At 47.9% G+C, this 19,103-nt stretch overlaps 2 long non-coding RNA genes across 2 annotated transcripts in view; both read right to left on the bottom strand.

The window, feature by feature from the left end:
• The window catches only part of LOC142463064 (uncharacterized), a 50,401-nt gene extending 44,107 nt beyond the window's left edge, over positions 1–6,294 (bottom strand). The window contains exon 1 of the long non-coding RNA XR_012787353.1: positions 6,149–6,294. This is a non-coding gene — a long non-coding RNA (uncharacterized LOC142463064). The remainder of the gene's footprint in view (positions 1–6,148) is intronic.
• An 8,709-nt stretch (positions 6,295–15,003) lies between these two features.
• On the bottom strand, positions 15,004–18,328 carry LOC142462947 (uncharacterized). Its single transcript, XR_012787293.1, has 4 exons — positions 17,341–18,328; positions 16,917–17,160; positions 16,145–16,318; positions 15,004–15,468 (listed from the first exon to the last, which is right to left on the bottom strand). It is a non-coding gene; the product is annotated as an uncharacterized LOC142462947 (long non-coding RNA).
• Positions 18,329–19,103: the final 775 nt, after the last annotated feature.

Below are 19,103 nucleotides of genomic sequence, written 5' to 3'. Positions count from 1 at the left end.
CCCCCCACCCCCCTGTATCTCACCTCCCTCCCCCCCACCCCCCTGTATCTCACCTCCCTCCCCTCATAGGCCTACCTCAGGCGCGGGCAGGAGGCGACAGCGGGAGGCGACGAGAAGGGTGTGCCGGCGAGCTAGAGCAGGCAGGACTGCACGCTTGCTCCCACAGCCCTGTGACCGGCCACTGGGGTGAGGGGGAGAGCCAGGAAGAGCTGGGAGGAGCCATCACGGGCCGCACAGTGAGTGCGGGTGGCTAGGCGGAACCCCCGGGACCGGTGTGCAGGACCCTGGCTGAGAATCACTGAACTCGAGGTTGAACATCTAACTTGGTAGAATCCTTTGTGAAGTTATTGAAGCAGTACTTACTTGCATATTTAGTTGGTACATTGGTATCACAAAGTTTAGTCGCTTCTCAATCAGAGGAACATTGCGTTTTACTGACCAGATCTGCTCTGCAGACAGATCATTTGTAGTCTCTAATATGTTTAATTAAAATTGATTTGGTGGATGCAAATTACATCTATATTACTAGTGTTTAATTAACACATTTTACATGTATTAGTATTCATGTTTCCATTTGTTAATAAACTGATCATTGTTTGTGATTTTGTATAGGTTAAGTGGCATTATTAGCCAGTTTTTGTATATATAAACACTTTGTTCACATTAGTAGTATCTATCTGCACAATCTTTTTTCTCACTTGTAATTGACCATGCACTTTAGCACGTTATACACATGAGTATTGTGCTCTCTCGTGATGACATTGTATTTATATGTTGATTATGTGTATTGGGATTATATGTATTAGATGATGTATATTCACAGTTTCCAATTAACTCACTAATTGATTAATTATCTTGCTTTAGGTATATATGTGAGGACTCACTTGCGTAACACTAACCCCTGATGAAGCATGTTAAGCGTGCGAAACGCGTTGAAGTATTGCTGTTACGTTGCCATGCAGCGTATCTCACGACTGACATCATCACGTTCTTGCGTCTGTTGCTGTGACGCATGTCTCACCTGCTGTTTCGGAAGCTGCTAGTTGTTGTCTGGGGACTCGGTGCACCAGGTCTCTACGGAATTTAATCTACGGGCCCCCTGCTACTCGGAGCGCAGCGTTGTGCCTATTTTTATTTAGATATACAGTATATATATATCGCACATGGAAATATTACTGTGTGCTCATTTGCGTGTCTTAGACAGGTCTGCAACCCCGCCTTTCACCATTATCACCCAGCACACAGCGCTTCCACTGCAGCAAGGGATTCTGGGAAATGACATGCAAATGAGCACACAGTGCCACCTTTTGCTTCAAAACCATTTAACATGGTCCCCTGTAAGCTTTTGCTTGCTGCATTTCACAGCTTTGAGCACAGCCAGGGTTAAGATGCATAGCCAGTAAACCCACCCACAGACAGCTGTTTCGACCTTAATGGGTCTCTTCAGAGTGGGGTAGGTTATACTGGCTTTGCAAAATGAAGCAGGGATGGGTTTTACCACACTTAATTAAGTTATGGTGGGCAAAAAAAGTGACAAAAACCCTCCATAGTAAAGCATATAGCAAATGGAAATATTCCTGTATGCTCATTTGCATGTCTTAGACAGATCTGCAAGCCTGCCTTTCACCATTATCACCCAGCACACAGTGCTTCCACTGCAGCAAAGGGGTTCTTGGAAATTACATGCAAATGGGCACACAGTGTTTCACCTTTTGCCTGAAATCCATTTTTACATGGAACCCTTATAAGCAAATACTCACTGTTCACACAGCTTTTAAACACAGCATGGAATTAGATGCAAAGCCAGTGTACCCATTTGCATGTCATTTCCCAGAATCCCTTGCTGCAGTGGGAGCACTGTATGCGAGGTGATAATGGTGAAAAGCAGGGTGCAGACCTGTCTAAGACATGTGAATGTGCTCACAAGTGATATTCTTTATTGGCTATATGCGAACGGTGGAGGGTTTTTGTCACCTATATTTTTTGTCGCCTGACATTTGCAAGTAGAACAAAACAGTTGCAAAGTGCTGCGATGCATTAACCGGAGCCCTTACTGAATAACAAGTGTGCATTATAAGAACATACACTATGACATTTTGTCTACGGGATTCAGGAGGGAGGCGGGCTGAGGGGAAATGTGAGAGTACTTCTTCATGGGGAAGGTGGTGGATTCGTTGAACAGCCTCCCGGCAGAGGTGGTAGAGGCTAATACAGTAAAGGAATGAAAAAATGCTTGGGCAGACATAAGGCTAAACCTTAAATCCGGAGGTAAGCAAAGTACTGAATAGGGTGTGAGGTTACACAGCAGGTAGGGAGATGGGCAAGCGACGGGGTTAAGGGGTTCTGATCCGCCGGCAGTTTCTATGGTTCCATTTTTACCAGTAAGTATCTGAGGGGCCCAGTACCGCTCTGGAGATCCCCCTGTTCCAATACTGGAAAGCCTGAGGTTAGTTAGGGTGGATTGCTCCTTAATGTAGGGGAGCTCAACTCCAGTCCTCAAGCCCCCCCATCCCCCCTAACAGGTAAGGTTTTCAGGATATCCCTGCTTCAGCACAGGTGGCTCAGTCAGTCCCTCTTTCAGCAAAGGTGGCTCAGTCAGAGACTCCAGTCTTCGACTGAGCCTCTGTTTGAGCCACCTGTGCTGAAGGTGAGATATCCTGAAAACCTGACCTGTTGGGTGGGGGGGACTTGAGGACTGGAGCAGAGCCCCCAGCATTAAAGCAGCAATCCCCCCTAACTAATCTCCTTTAATATATCAGCTGCATTGTGCCCATTGTGTTCACTTGAGCTAGTAAGTATCTTGGGGAGAGGTTACGAGGAGATAGTCTGCAATACAAAACTGTTCCTATAACTGGTGTAGTTTTCCTCTCTCTGCGGTCCGAGGTGCAGTAACAGTAAGATCTGGACCTAAGAGAGCTACACTAACTGTGAGAAGCAGGGGACAAGGTAATACCGTGCTGACCCACATTTTCAGGGAAGGACCTGCGCTGCATTGATTTTGGAGGCAATTGCTCCCTTTGATACATATCCCTCTGTGTCTCTGGCATCCAATGTTCCCGAAAAATTGTTGTGCATTGCAAAACACCACCAGGTCAGAGGTGGCATGAAACTCTGGCTAGTTTGGCAATACCTTATCTGGCACAATGTTGTAATCCAGTCCTGATTTTTCAAGTTTCCATTACCCATAGAAATAAAACACTACTGTGGACCATGATGCATTTTTGTTCAGAAAGTGAAAGGGGGGATCCGGAGCAGCAGCACACGGCTTATCCAAAACCGGAACGAGCACGGGAACCAGTGTTGGTGAAAAAGTATACATTTCTTTATTCAGACATATACAAAATAGCGATGGTCCAAGCAAAAAATCTCCCACGCGTTTCGCACTTAAATGGCGCGTTCTCCTTCACTGAAGCACGCACCTTGGGTCGTGCAGGAGCGATACACGGCCATACTTACAGTGATTACCCCTGTCAAGCAGATGGCTACCAAACACCCACAACCCCGGGTTCCTCAAAGGTGGTAAGATTATACTTTCCTCATAGGGCCGGGCAGGTGTCAGGGGTAAAACCACAACACATCTTTATCTCAATATCAACATATATACCTGGCCATGTTACCAACATCAGCCATCTCCGGAGCACACGAAAGTATATTGTTTCTGGTGCATTTTCTTTCCGAGTTAGAGTGCCCGGATTTCATTGCCATTATGACAAGGAGATAGATTACACTACTGAACATCTCATACAAACACAGGCAGAAAAAATAATATTTATACAAAGACCCGTTTCTCTGGTTCGTAAACATTTTGTATTGTACTCTGTTCAATTGCGATGGCAAAATGACAACACTGAAAATGTTGCAGACTTGTCACGACACGTACACTTGAAAAACACAAATTATAATTTATATACTTGGAGCATGAACACACCATTAACCCTTTTGCTACCACAAGGGACAGTTCCACAATGAGTTATAAAAAAAACGGTGTAATGGGAGCAAAAAGGCTCTCAACCCAAAAAAGTTTTTCCCCCCCCTGGTGGGAGGCAGGGGGTCTCCGGAGCAGAACCGCAGTATTTTCAGTTCTGGGGACCTCCTGCTCCCCCAGATACTTAACCCTGGTCAAGCGAGCCAATAGGAAGCTGCAAGGGATGATGTCACTGCTTCCTATTGGCCCATGTGACGCAGGAGCTTTAAATACGCCATTTCGATATCCCCATATAGTCCAGCCGGAGCGGCTACTAGCACCCCCTACAGAGGTAAGTATCTCGGGAAGCACGGGGTCCCCTACAGAGGTAAGTATCTCGGGAAGCACGGGGTCCCCTACAGAGGTAAGTATCTCGGGAAGCATGGGGTCCCCTACAGAGGTAAGTATCTCGGGAAGCATGGGGTCCCCTACAGAGGTAAGTATCTCGGGAAGCATGGGGTCCCCTACAGAGGTAAGTATCTCGGGAAGCACGGGGTCCCCGGAGCTGACATTAACCCAGTATTGCTGCTTTAAGCAATTGTAATGAATTAAGTAAAGATTTGTTTGTGTTGGTTTCTTTGGAAATGATAGATATTTATTTTTTACATCACTGACTATGGATGGGCCAAGTTCTGGGCAGTCAAATGTTACATCTAACCATAGCTCAGCCTGTCCTGTTAGAGAGCTAATGAAGATAAGAGACAGGGCAAGTTCCTGCCCGTCACACAACACCCACCAGGGTGAAGAAAGAGGAAATCGCACCCCTACCATCTTTTAGTTTACCATGTGTAAAACATATGGACGTGTGATAGTACTAGGAAATACAGAGCATCACTACTTATTTTCCTGAGCGGAGTACCACTGCATTACCAAACTTACAGCTCCCTTTCATTTTGCAATGAAAAAGCCTTTTTACAAATCCACTCCCACTTTCTATTTTTACAATATAAGAATTGCCTGAAGCTTTCTAAAATAGTTGAGAGAGGATTTTTCCCATGTTTAATAAAATATAGATCTTTAAAAAAAAAACCGGAGAGACAGTATCACCACTTCAAGCCACTTTGACTAATGTCTAATGATAAAAACTTTACATTTAACAGACTTGCCTTTGTTTTCTGTAAATAAAAATGCATCCATCGCCCAGATTTAACCACTACAAACAGGACACTGCCATTAGTGCATTTTGGTCCTTGAAAGGACAACAGCTTCCATCAATAAAAGCACCGCGCAAAAAGCACCAGATCAACAAAAGGGTGGTAAGCTTCCGCCTTCACTCCTACTCATACGGATGAATCTGAGGTGTGCTAAAGCTTAGCACCTTTTGGGGATCTGGGCTTGAAGATATTAGCCAAAAAACACACAATCTATTTGCAGTTGGCATGATACGTTTCACCACATGAAAAGGTTAGCTTTATGGTAATAATAAGGCTGCTGTTATTTCAATAATAATGTTCTTAGTTCAAACAATGTGATCAGTATGAAGTGTACGGGGATAATATATTAGCGTTTGCCAGATGAACTACAGTACTGGTGCAGGGCTGATTACACTAGATCAGGGGAAGGGGGGGGGGGGGGGGCTCAACTCCAGTCCGCAAGTCCCCTCAACAAGTCAGGTTTTGAAGATATCCATGCTTCAGCACAGGTGGCTCAATCAGTCTCAGACTGAGCCTCTGATTGAGCCACCTGTGCTGAAGCTGGGATATCCTGAGAACTTGACCTGCTGGGGGGGGGGGGGGGGGTGCTTGAGGATTGGAGTTGAGCCCCCCTTGCCCTAGATCAAGAAATTGAAAACAAGGAGTTTGTATTCGATAGATCTGATGCTATTTTATACAATGTTTGCACCTGGAAAGTATGTGATAAATACATTTTTTTCCATTATTTTCTTTGCTAGTAACATCCTTTTTTGTTAGTAATTGTACAGGAGCAGTGAGCAATTGTACCTGAGTGATAAAGCAGGTATACATCTTCAATGTACAGAATTGTTCAATATTTCATGAATAATTTTATCAATATAAAAGCAAAGGCAAATACATAAGACTGAACCTTTCAAACAATGATTATTAAGTATTCTTGAAAGGATATACATGAACAAACTGCTAATTAAATTGCGTTACGACTTTATAGCACAAATACATCTGGAAACTGACTGCAAATCATTTGTAGTTAGATTAAATTGCACCTTACCTGGAGAATACTGAAGCTATACAGCACCGAACATGTACAGTACTGCACTTGTTTCTAAGTGGTGTTAAGCAGCAACTGAGAAGAAGGCGGAGCATACAATATTGCTCTGGGAGTCATAGGACATCACTCTGTGTTGACACTGTGCAATAGGACATCACTCTGAGTTGACACTGTACAATGCCAGCCCCCTTCCTTTGAAATCTTTTTCTATTTAGCTCTTCCTTATAATTTATGCTGGAAAAGCCAAGTGTTGTGGCTGGGTGGTGGGGAGGCTGTTGATATGCCTTGCATTTGAAATAGGATTTCTAATGTTGTGGCCAGTGCTAATGTTAGTTTTATTTGCCATTATTTCCACCCGCTGAGTACACACTTACACTCTCAATCCAGTCCTATGAAGTGTGCACTTCCATGAGCTCCTTTTGTGTGTGTGTGTGTCTTAATTCACCGCTCAGCTTGCAAGCTCTCTGGGCTAGGAAACCCTTTCCCATTTGTTTCAGTTATGCATTTTATGCACTTGTTTGTATTATTTGTTGATGTATTAATTTCTTGCAAATTGTCTATGTAACGGTGTTTCCCCCACCCAATCGCAGATAGGGGCCATTACAGGGTGTATGGTGCATATACCTGCTGGCAACAGGAGGGCCAAGTCGTCCGCCGATGGTAGTGGGGACACAGGAACAGGCTTCTGGGGTTCATACCCCACATATCTCCTTAGCAGTGCAGCGCCTCCATCTGCCGTAGGCTCCAGGTGCTGAAGGTGATCTCCCTCGGTAGAACTTATTACCTCTCCCCCCAGTAAGGTCACGCACCAGGCGCGAGGTATAGTACAAACAGGAACGGGTTTATTACTATACTCTGAAGTAACAGGAACAAGGCAGGATCTGCCCAATACAGTCTAACAGGATTCACCGGATGATGGTCCCTGGACCGCCACTACAGGCCAAGGGCACCCGCAGCCGTCCTAGCTCTTCCCCACCTACCTAGCGGAGGCAAAGAACACACTCACTCTCCCCCAAGGGGAAGAGGAATAGAGTAGGGCAAATACGCAGCCACTCCAATGTGTGACCTGCCTTCCTCAAGTGGGGGAAGGCACTACTAACTTTAGGGCGGTCCTGCCCTTAAGTACAGCTAGAAGGCGGGCACCCCGTTGTCCAAGCGAGAACAGGATGTATCACCCCCTGTTGCCACTCAAGTGCAGTACCAATGGGGAGGGGAAAACCCCACACCAACTACTGGCAACCTGATTGTACAAGGGTTTACTGCCAGCCCATTGGGCAGAATAGTAGTCAGGGGGGACCCTGCTACATCTATGTAAAAATGCTGCCACTATCTAAATGAAAATAGAATACGCCTCATGTTTTTACCTAATACCGCAGTGATTGTTATGTATATATTATATCATTTGGGTTCTTTAAGTGCGTTGCCCTAAAACACAAACAGAGCTGGCATTGGAATTCAGACTGGATTCTTCAGCTTTAAAAGGCAATGTACTCAGTGTTCTTACAGTGAGCTAGTACTAACTACAGTATGTGAGATGGCCTCGCTACTGATGTATTCTGTGGTGCTGGTGCATATCTGGCTGGTAAACAAGGCTGGAGATCTCCGCGGTGGTGTGGGGAGGACATCAGGACAGGCTCACGTTGGTTCTTTCAGTGACAGCGCCTCCAGTCCAAGAGAATCCTGAGGCTTCCAATTCCAGGCACTTCTTCTTAGTGGACACTTCAATCATAACACCAGATTGGGAATAACTGGGTTTATTGGTACATGCATGATGGTATACACAGGTCACAGTTCCTGAATGCAGTACCTAGACTTTAGGGCTTGACTATCTCTCTTCATAGATACCTTACCCCCTGCTGGGGCAGGGCCTCAGCCTGCTCTCTCTGAGGAGAGGCTCTCTGCTGTGTCTGCATACTCTGAAGTGCAGCCCAGAACAACTACACCCACTAACTCTATTCCCTAACTCTAACCCTTACTCTATTCTATAGAGGAAACCCCTCTCCTTCCCTCGGGAGTGGCTAGTAAGCCGGCCTACATACTGTCATAGACCCCATTACAATAACAGGCTAATCCTGAACTTTATTGTTAACACACACACTGAACAATATAACAGACCCAGCATAATCTACTCCTAACACTGCCCACTCTTTAATGGGACTTACAGTGTTAGAGGGGCCAGGATATCAGTAGTCCCAGGGGACTGGGCTATATGTGTATACAGTATATTTATATACGCTCGTGTGTCATGGGGCGGGTTAACCCCTTGGTCACCTTAGCGGTTAGTAAAGCACTGCATGGCAAGAGGGGTAGTTAGAGTAGTTTTTTGTTTTAATTAACCCCTTTGTAACCCTTTTGGTCAGCTAGTTATGGAAACACATGTCTAGTTGACTCTGTGGGCTACTAAGGGGTTAATATGTATTTATTTTATCATCTATTTCAGGTTGTCTGTGACACTTATATGCTTATATATATATATATATATGTTGTGGTTATTTTGGGGGTTCAAAATGAGCTTGTAGGTGTCCTGTATGTTTTGGTATCGTTACTGAATGCATTAGAGATTGGTCAACCTCAAAATGGCCACATTTTATTTACTTCCCAAAGTTCACAAAGTGTCATGGAACAGAAATACCCCTGTCTCCCTTTTCTGTTTCAGCCCCCTTTCCCTTGGCAGTTCTGCTTGCTAGCTGTACGTGGATTTACTTTCCTTGCAGTTTACTCCCAGTGCAGATGGAATGGATACATAAAGTAGCCTTTTTCCTTCCAAGCTGTCACACCCCTGGTTGTTCTGGCAACTTCTCCAGTCCTCCAGTTAATGGACTTTCCCATTTTCTCCCCTGTCTTTTTGCTGACAGTAGTGCAGTCTCACTCCATTTTGGTGTGACCCTTGCCCCTCACTTCCTTTTCCACCATTACCTCTGGATGAGTGAGCACTGCTGTAAACTCCTGTATGGTAGGATTATCTTTTCACCTGCCTTTAACTACCAAGCACCCACAGAGAGACATTATCCCAACACCTACACCTCTACACAAGTGCCTGTTTTTCACCTGCTTTCCACAAATAAAGTAAAGAAAAGAAACAGACCTTGTCGTGCTTGGAAAAGAGGGCCGAGTTGACACTATCTGGGCTAAATCATCTTGCGTATGACCCTGGCTTGCAGAATACAAAGACATTGTCCACCCCCCGGGAAGACCCATTGTTTCAGGAATGGGTGGCCTTTGTGAACCAATCTGCACATTTTTTGACATTTTTCTAAGGCCCTGTGATGAAATTTTACCCTCGAATCTTAGCGATACGATGGATGTCCTGTCTAGAGCGGACTCCATTGTTGTTGACACCAATACAATAATCGCTACATGCGATGTAGAGTCCCTGTACACAAGCATCCATCATGACCATGGGCTAGGGTGACCAGATTTTTAAAATGAAAAACCGGGACACTTAAAAAAAGTATTAATAAAATAATGAACCTCACGCCCCCCGTTGCCATGACAACGAGACACCAACGTCAGGCGGTGACATGTTGCCATGACAATGTGGCATCACGTGATGCCTCGTCACCATAATGCATCCCGTTGTTATGTCAACTTGGAAGTCGCTGGAAGTCACTTCAGTTTGATTTTTCCAGTGACCGCTGCATGACGTCAGCACTATAAGCGCGGCCTTAGGCTGCGCTTATAGTGCCGGCGACGCGACGTCGCAGCAAAACAAATGTATTGCCGCCATCGCGTGCGCTTATAGTAAGCGCGACGCGACGCTGGCGGCACAAATTTCTGAAGACGGCCAAATTTGATTTTTCAGAGGCTATCGCCACATGTAACAGCCTCTAAACCAATCAAAGACCTGGTCGCCCGCGACGTCGCGGGAAAGCGAATTACAACTTTCGCTAGCGGCGACAAATGACGTAATCTGTCACGCGCACTATAAGCGCGGCCTTAGGTTAATTTCACACCTCATGAGCCCCCTCCATCTCCCACCCTGTACCCATGAATTTCTCTCTCCCCTCCGTCTCACTCACTCTCCCCCCTCCCGCCTCGCATGTATTTATCTCCCCTGTGTCTTACCCCCCCTCTCACTTGCCCCTACCTTCCATCAATTAACCCACTCTGATCACACAATCCCCCCACAAAATACATACTAAAAACCCCACCCCCCAATACATATTAAAAAGACCCTCGCCGCCCCAATACATTTTTAAAGACTCCCACCCCCCCATACATATTTAAAAAAATTGGTCCGCACAGGTAAAATCATCATCATTATCATCCCCATATACCCACCCCCCGCATCTCCCATCTCTCTCTCTCCCCCCCGCATCTCCCATCTCTCTCTCTCTCCCATCGCATCTCCCACCTCTCTCTCTCCCACCCTGCATCTCCCATCTCTCTCTCTTTCTCCCACCCAGCATCTCCCATCTCTATCTCTCCCCCCCCGCATCTCCCATCTCTCTCTCTCTCTCCCCTCGCATCCCCCATCTCTCTCTCTCTCTCCCACCCAGCATCTCCCATCTCTATCTCTCCCCCCCCGCATCTCCCATCTCTCTCTCCCCCCGCATCTCCCATCTCTCTCTCTCCCCCCGCATCTCCCATCTCTCTCTCTCTCCCACCCTGCATCTCCCATCTCTCCCTCTCCCACCCAGCATCTCCCATCTCTCCCCCCCTGCATCTCCCATCTCTCTCTCTCCCCCCCCTGCATCTCCCATGTCTCTCCCCCCCTGCATCTCCCATGTGTCTCCCCCACCTGCATCTCCCATGTGTCTCCCCCCCTGCATCTCCCATGTGTCCCCCCCCCTGCATCTCCCATGTGTCTCCCCCCTGCATCTCCCATGTGTCTCCCCCCCTGCATCTCCCATGTGTCTCCCCCCCCTGCATCTCCCATGTGTCTCCCCCCCTGCATCTCCCATGTGTCTCCCCCCCTGCATCTCCCATGTGTATGCCCCCCTGCATCTCCCATGTGTCTCCCTCCCTGCATCTCCCATGTGTCTCCCCCCCTGCATCTCCCATGTGTCTCAACCCCTGCATCTCCCATGTCCCCCCCCCTGCATCTCCCATGTGTCTCCCCCCCTGCATCTCCCATGTCTCTCACCCCCCGGAATCTCCCATGTCTCTCCCCCCCTGCATCTCCCATGTGTCCCCCCCTGCATCTCCCATGTGTCTCCCCCCTGCATCTCCCATGTCTCTCCCCCCCTTCATCTCCCATGTCTCCCCCCCCCCCTGCATCTCCCATGTGTCTCCCCCCTGCATCTCCCATGTGTCTCCCCCCGCTGCATCTCCCATGTGTCTCCCCCCCTGCATCTCCCATGTGTCTCCCCCCTGCATCTCCCATGTGTCTCTCCCCCCCTGCATCTCCCATGTGTCTCCCCCCCCCGTGAATCTCCCCCCTGCATCTCCCATGTGTCCCTCCCTGCATCTCCCATGTGTCTCCCCCCCCTGCATCTCCCATGTCTCTCCCCCCCTGCACCTCCCATGTGTCCCCCCTGCATCTCCCATGTGTCTCCCCCCTGCATCTCCCATGTCTCTCCCCCCTTCATCTCCCATGTCTCTCCCCCCCCCTGCATCTCCCATGTGTCTCCCCCCTGCATCTCCCATGTGTCTCCCCCCGCTGCATCTCCCATGTGTCTCCCCCCCTGCATCTCCCATGTGTCTCCCCCCCTGCATCTCCCATGTGTCTCTCCCCCCCTGCATCTCCCATGTGTCTCCCCCCCCGTGAATCTCCCCCCTGCATCTCCCATGTGTCCCTCCCTGCATCTCCCATGTGTCTCCCCCCCCCCTGCATCTCCCATGTGTCTCCCCCCCCTGCATCTCCCACGTGTCTCCCCCCCTGCATCTCGCACGTGTCTCCCCCCCTGCATCTCCCATGTGTCTCCCCCCCCTGCATCTCCCATGTGTCTCCCCCCCTGCATCTCCCATGTGTCTCCCCCCCCCTGCATCTCCCATGTGTCTACCCCCCCTGCATCTCCCATGTGTCTCCCCCCCTGCATCTCCCATGTGTCTCCCCCCCCTGCATCTCCCATGTGTCTCCCCCCCTGCATCTCCCATGTGTCTCCCCCCCCTGCATCTCCCATGTGTCTCCCCCCCCTGCATCTCTCATGTCTCCCCCCCTGCACCTCCCATGTGTCTCCCCCCCCTGCATCTCCCATGTGTCTCCCCCCCCCTGCATATCCCATGTGTCTCCCCCCCTGCATCTCCCATGTGTCTCCCCCCCCTGCATCTCCCATGTGTCTCCCCCCCCCTGCATCTCTCATGTGTCTCCCCCCTGCACCTCCCATGTGTCTCCCCCCCCCCCCTGCATCTCCCATGTGTCTCCCATGTCTCTCCCCCCCTGCATCTCCCCCCATATGCCTACCTCAGGTGGCTGGGGTTCGGCGGAGGTGGCTGCGGAGGCGGGTTCAGGTAGGAGGCGGCAAGCTCTGGCACGCACTCACTCACAGTAGGCACCAGATGGTGCCGCACTGCTAGCGAGTGGCTGGGGTGCCGGTCCGGAGGGATGGACAGCCAGGGAGTGCCAGAGGGGGGAGTGCCGGAGTGCTGGGGGGAGTGCTGGGACTGGAGGGAGAGCCGGGGACCGGGGCGAGAGCCGGGGACCGGGGACCGGGGGGAGGGCCGGAGTGCTGGGGGGAGTGCCGGGACCGGAGGGAGAGCCGGGGACCGGGGCAGGGAGGGCCGGAGTGCCGGAACCGGAAGGAGGACCGAGGGGGAGGGCCAGAGTGCTGGGGGGAGGGCCGGAGTGCCGGGACCTGAGGGAGAGCCGGGGACCAGGGGGAGTGCCGGGACCGAAGGGAGAACCAGTGACCGAGGGCCGGAGTGCTGGGGGGAGGGAGAGCCGGGGAAGGGCCGAAGGGGCTGAAGTGCCGGGGGGGGAGGGAGAGCCAGGGAGAGCGGGCAGCCAGGTGGTCGCCCCTGCGACTGCTTTTTTTGGAAAAGTCCCGCCCCCGCATCCTCTTACCTTCAGCCAATCCCCTGCGGCCTGGCATTCAAAGCCCCGCCCCCGCATCCCCCATCCAATCCCCTGCAGCCCGGCGGCATTCTAAGTCCCGCCCCCTGCATTCTCCTTCATGCAATCCCCGCGGCAGCATACATTCACACATATAGAAAATACTTACCGGCCACCGCATTCTCCTCACCGCCGCTGCACCGCAATACTGGGACCAGGGACAAAAACCGGGACAAAACCGGGATGGACCTTAAACCGGGACAGGGCAGAAAAAAACGGGACTGTCCCGGCAAAAATGGGACAAATAGCCCTCTGCCCATGGTAGGGTGACCATGAAATATTTTCTGTCAATGCAGAATTTGTCAATAAGCCTTACGAACTTACTACTTACCTTACTTACCTTCATACTCTCACACAACTATTTCGTTTTTAAAAATCAATTCTACCTCCAGAAAAGGGAAACAGCAGAAAAGGGAAACAGCAATGGGGGCGACTTGTGTGCCCTCATATGCGAACCTCTTCCTGGGATGGTAGGATCAGGAGCTGGTCTTTGCTGATGACAACTCTGCCATTACAGGGCATGTTTTGTTGTGGTTGAGGTACATCAACGATATCCTCATTCTGTGTCAGTGTAGTGCCGCGGAGTTGAGGGTTTCGGCGATGTCCTCAACCACAATGGCTTAAATATTAGACTAACTTTTAAATGGAGTCATGACTATGTCGATTTTCTAGATCTTAAGGTCGGCATTGGGAAGTCAGGCCATTTAGTTACTGATATCTTTCACAAATACACTTCCACTAATGCTATTTTGCATGCAGACAGTTCCCACTCTAAACATCAAATCTCAGGTATACCAACAAGTGAATTCTTGAGGTTAAAAAGAAATTGCTCAACTAAAGAATTATTTGATAAAAGAGATTTAGAGATGAAGGAAAGATTTTATAGTAAATGTTACAGCAAAACGTGTAGCTCAGGGTTTTTTACGCAGCACGAAATGTAAGAGAGAGACCCTATTATACCTAAGGCTAAGAAGAGGGATCAAGATCGGAAAATATGATTTGTGGGTACTTTTAGTAACCAATGGTCACATATTCAGCGTATCCTCCAGAAACATTTGGGGATACCGTTGACAAATCCAGAGCTGAGACGAGTGTTGGGTGACGATGACGAGCAGGCAGTCACCAAATCTTCATGACAAACTAGTCACAAGCCATTATACCCCACATGTGAACCCTCACTTTATGACTAGTTTCGCGAAAAAAGGTTTCTTCAGGTGTAACAATTGCACAGCATGCCAATATATGAATCAAACCAATCTCTTTTGGAACAGTTCAGGTAATCGTAGTTATAAAATCTATCCATTTATGAACTGTAAAAATAAAGGAGTAATTTATTACCTCACTTGCCCCAGCAAGTTGATTTATGTAGGGATGACTACCAGGGAGGTTAGATTCAGAGTACTGGAACATGTTCGTAATATACGCAATGCACAAAAAGATCTAGATTCCTTTAAAAAGATTACAACTGTTGTGCGACACATTTTACATAAACATCACTCTAACCAGAGTTTATTGGTGGCCTTGGCTATAGATAAAATATCTTTGTGGATTAGAGGAGGGTGTGTGAAAAATGCCGTTCTACAAAGAGAAACCAGGTGGATCATTCAGTTTGGGAATATAATTCCCAAAGAGCTGAACGATTACTTAGGCTTTGCTACGTTCCTCTAAAGTTCTTAGTACTATTTGTCTTGACATCAATTCTTGTTTTATCAGATAGACTTTTATTTCAGCATATGTCCTATATACTCTGGGTTATCATTTACTCAGGATACTTCAGATTTTTGTGACATGCCCTTTTTTAGTGTCAGATATGCTTTTCATATGCTTCAATTTTTTAAAACAATGTTTCTGTTTTTTCTGTTTCATATTTGTATGTGGAAAAGGCGCATGTTCTGCACTTGCTACTGCTGCTACTTCAGCTTTGACCATCTTTCGGCAACATCGCACAGCTGTCTTTGAGGGATTATGGTGATGACATCGACCTGCACTTGGTGTGATGACCCTTGCTGTCCGTGGTCGTGCTGCGTATGCTGCCGTTGTTATCATAACAACGAGATGACTGCAAGAGTTCTCCGTGATCATCTTCCTGCACCAAAGTTATCATCTGATGATTGGAAATGCCCCCTTCATGACTATCCCATTTGGATGCCTTGCTGATGCTATGGGCGAGTTGTGAAATATCTCCACCTTCTTTTGCCCATCATTCAAGAGATCGGGTTATTGGCCACGCCATCACGATCATGTGTGGACAGCAGTCAGACTCGCTGTTGATGCCTGGAGCACGTTGTTATGGTTCTCCGTGATCAGCTGTTCGCACTGATGTGGCCTGTGGCTCATTGGTTACACCCCTATGATGCATTTAGGCAGCGAATGGCAATGTGACTGATATCACAGTAAGCAGTAAGGGTGTACTTAGTTTGTCACACACGGCTTCTCCATTTTGGCTTTATTTTTGTTAAATAAATCATGACTCGGTGTAATATGTCATGTGTTGTTGTTTATCTGAGGTTGTATTTAACTCATTTTAAGACCTGCTAAGAAACAGATGATTGTTATTATGAACTGATATGTAAAACCATAGAATTCAAAGAGAGTGTACTTTCTTTTTCACACAACTGTGTGTATATATGAAACGAAGAAATGCCTGATCTTATTATACCCCTTGTGAGTGTGTACTTTATGCTGAGAGTTTTCTGTGTTCCACCAGGTTATTGTGTCAGACCGGACGGTCATAGTGCTGGGAGGCTGATTGCATGCCTCCACACCCCCTATCTACTGTTGTCCAGATAAATTATATTCATGGTTTATCAGAGGCAATTAATAATTAATTATTTTTGTATCTTAAGGTGTTCGCTATATTTGTCCAGATTTAGGAGATACTGAGGATTGTTTTAACATATGTGTCTTTGTGATTATACTAATAATACATTTTATAGTTTACAATACATGAGTGCTTTTTGATGAGAGAGAGAGAGACGGATATTCTTGGTGAACAGCCATACCTTTTGCCCTGGATTGAAGGTAGGTGCTTCACGGCGATGGCCGGTCGGCCTGCTTATTCTGCATGGAGACTGCCTTTCTGAGATTCTCCTGAATCTTTCTCCATGACTCTTGTAGATGCAGATTCCTATTGTCCGCTGCTGGTTCCCCGGATCCAGGTCCTACAGTAGGAAGAGCTGAGGGATGGAAGCCAAAACTAGAAAAGCTATGATGCAAACAGACAAATACACAAGCAAATACCAACAATTGACATTCACAAATATACAGAACAATAAAAAAAATCATACAATACCAGTGGTGCAATAAAATAAATTGAAGAGGATAATAAAAAGGAGTTTAAATGCGTCAAAGCAAGCAGTCAAAGGCCACAGATCAGATTAAGCTCATTTGCAATAGTTAACCTCTGATCTCCCTTACAGGAGATTCATGACCTATAAAAAGTACCAAATAAAAATTGTCCAAATAAAAATTGTCCAAAAAGGACACAGATAAAAAAGTAGACAAAACTCAACTTACTAAAAATGCCCCAAAGATCAAAATCAATGTTAAGGCCCAAAAGTTTTTACCTCATAAATCCAGTAGGATTCCCTTTTGCTAATACCATTGATCAGGGATGTTGAGCTTCCCACATGTTATGAGGTGTCTCAGGAATGTGTGTAAAAGTGTTTCATCTCTAGTGCCTGATTTTATTATGTCATTGGGACCAGGGTGATTCTTTAGGACTAAACTGTGCTATTTTTATCTATGGGGACTCCCTGTTCCTGAGATACTTACTGTTGTACTCACGAGCCTGTGCTACTGTACCTCCAGGCAAAATATGGGTGTCAAATCTTGCATGAGCCATCGGCCATCATATTGTACAGTAAGTAGAGAATCAGCAGCAGGCAATCAGTATATGATGCACCGCAAGTGGTCTTCAATGGGTTCTGGCCAAAGTTTTGGTACCATCTTCTTTTTATAATGCAATTCGGTGCTCACTGCTTCACTCTGATGACGTCACTGTATACAACATCCTGATCTGTGAAGTTACAATTTTACATCTGATAGCCTGCTGTAACTTAGTCATTTTTCTTCTTTTAATACATGTATCTATTATTATGTTGCCTCAGGATTACTTATTACCATGAGAAATATTAGTTTATTGAGGTTTATGAAGATTCCAACGCTCCTGCAGGGCGAGTAAAGAATGGTTGCATACCTCATTGGCGTCGCTCTCTCTCGGTCCTTCTCTCTAGAAGATGTTGGCCCATCCATATGCATAGGGCAACAAGATCCTCTAATCCAGCAGGACATTCGTGTGCAGCCAGTTGAGGTTTTCAGACAACCCTTGCCAAAACGCTGCAGTCAAAGCCTCGTCATTCCAGCCAGTCTCGGCAGCTGTGGTGCGAAATTCGTCTGCATACCGGGCCACAGAACGGTTACCCTGAGAAATATTTAAGAGAGATGAGGCAGCGGTTATCTTATGTCCTGGGCTATCGAACACTCTCCAGAATTCCTTGGTGAAGCGATTGATGTTGCACGTAAGGTCTGTCCTCTGTTCCCAGATGGGTTAGGCCCATGCCAGAGCATCATCCGAGAGTAGTGATATGATGTATGCCACCTTAGAGCGTTGAGAGATAAAGCGGGAAGGAAACAGTTCAAAGTGAATCAAAAACACTTGACAGCCCAAGGGGTCACCTCCATAACGGTTGGGGGTAGGTAGTCGTGGCTCCAAAGCTGGGTTTGATGGAACGGATGTAGGAGCGGAAGTGTAACGCCTGCGCTACCCACAAACAAGACAAGACCCCGGTACTGAGGTGGGAAGGTATGAAACCACGTACTGACAGCAGCGAAGGCGTGCCTGGAAGGTGGATTGTCAGCGTAGCCGGGTCTGGGTAGGAGAGAGTGGGTTAGTCCGTATACTCGCCGGGGTCTTGGGTTATAGAGTGCAGCGTTGTTGAAGTCCTTTAAGCCTTGGTCTGGGATTAGAGAGTTGAGAATCGTCAAAGTCCGTGTAGCCGTGGTCTTGGGTTAGAGAGGTAAGCGTAGTCGAGGGTAAGCCGAGGTTGATATCCAGAGAAGTTCCAATAACAAGCCAGGTCGGTACACGAGGAGACAAACTGCAAGACAAGACTGGACAAGAGCTAGGCACAACTGAACTGTGAGGCACACAAGGCTACAAGAGATTATGCTGAGCAATGCAAGAGAGTCTGAGCAGGATATATATATATGGTATAGCAGCCAATAGGACAGGGGGCAGAGCGGAGGTGCGACCCCAGCGGGAGTCGTGATAGGTACAGGAGACAAGTGGCAGTCTGATAACTTGCCGCGCAGCTGGGGAGCGGTGCACGTCGTACCGTGAACGCGCCGCTGATGCACGGTGCAACCGGGGGGGGGGGGCGAGGCTACGTTCCGAGGCAACTCTAGAAGAGCTGCGTGTGCGCACGCACTCTAAACAGAGCAGGGGAGCACGCACACGCTGGTGCCAAGATGGAGGACTGAGTAGCAGCAGGTAAGAAGGGAACACGTCGCAAAGGATGTGTTCCCCGATTCCTTACAGGAAGCCGCTGGTGGGGAAGTGTGAAGGGGGTCACGTTGGATCTGATCACTAATGTTTTGCACTGAGCGTTGGAGCAGTTCCATTTGCTGGTCATTTTGAGCTAAGTATTTCTCCACCTTGTTGAACATACTGGCGTGTGCGTTCAATCGTCGACCCACCTCAGTGGGGTCCATGTTTGTTGGGCTGAGCATACTGTCACGTGTGCTCACCACAAACAGGACAAGACTGCGGGGCTGAGGTGGGGAAGTAGATAACCACCGACCTACAACCACGGGACCGAGTCCAGATTGCAGAGTCAGGGTTGTGTAGCCGGGACAGGGTAGGAGAGTTCAGGTAGGTCAGGGTACTTGCCGTAGTCAGGGGTTGGAGAGTGGAAAGTAGTTGTAATCCATTAGCCGAGGTTGAGGAGAGTGGGTATCCAG

Source organism: Ascaphus truei, chromosome 11 (genome assembly GCF_040206685.1).
Source record: "Ascaphus truei isolate aAscTru1 chromosome 11, aAscTru1.hap1, whole genome shotgun sequence".
Lineage (NCBI taxonomy): Eukaryota > Metazoa > Chordata > Amphibia > Anura > Ascaphidae > Ascaphus > Ascaphus truei.
Note: the sequence above shows the minus strand (reverse complement) of the source record. Positions and strands in the feature narration are given on the sequence as shown.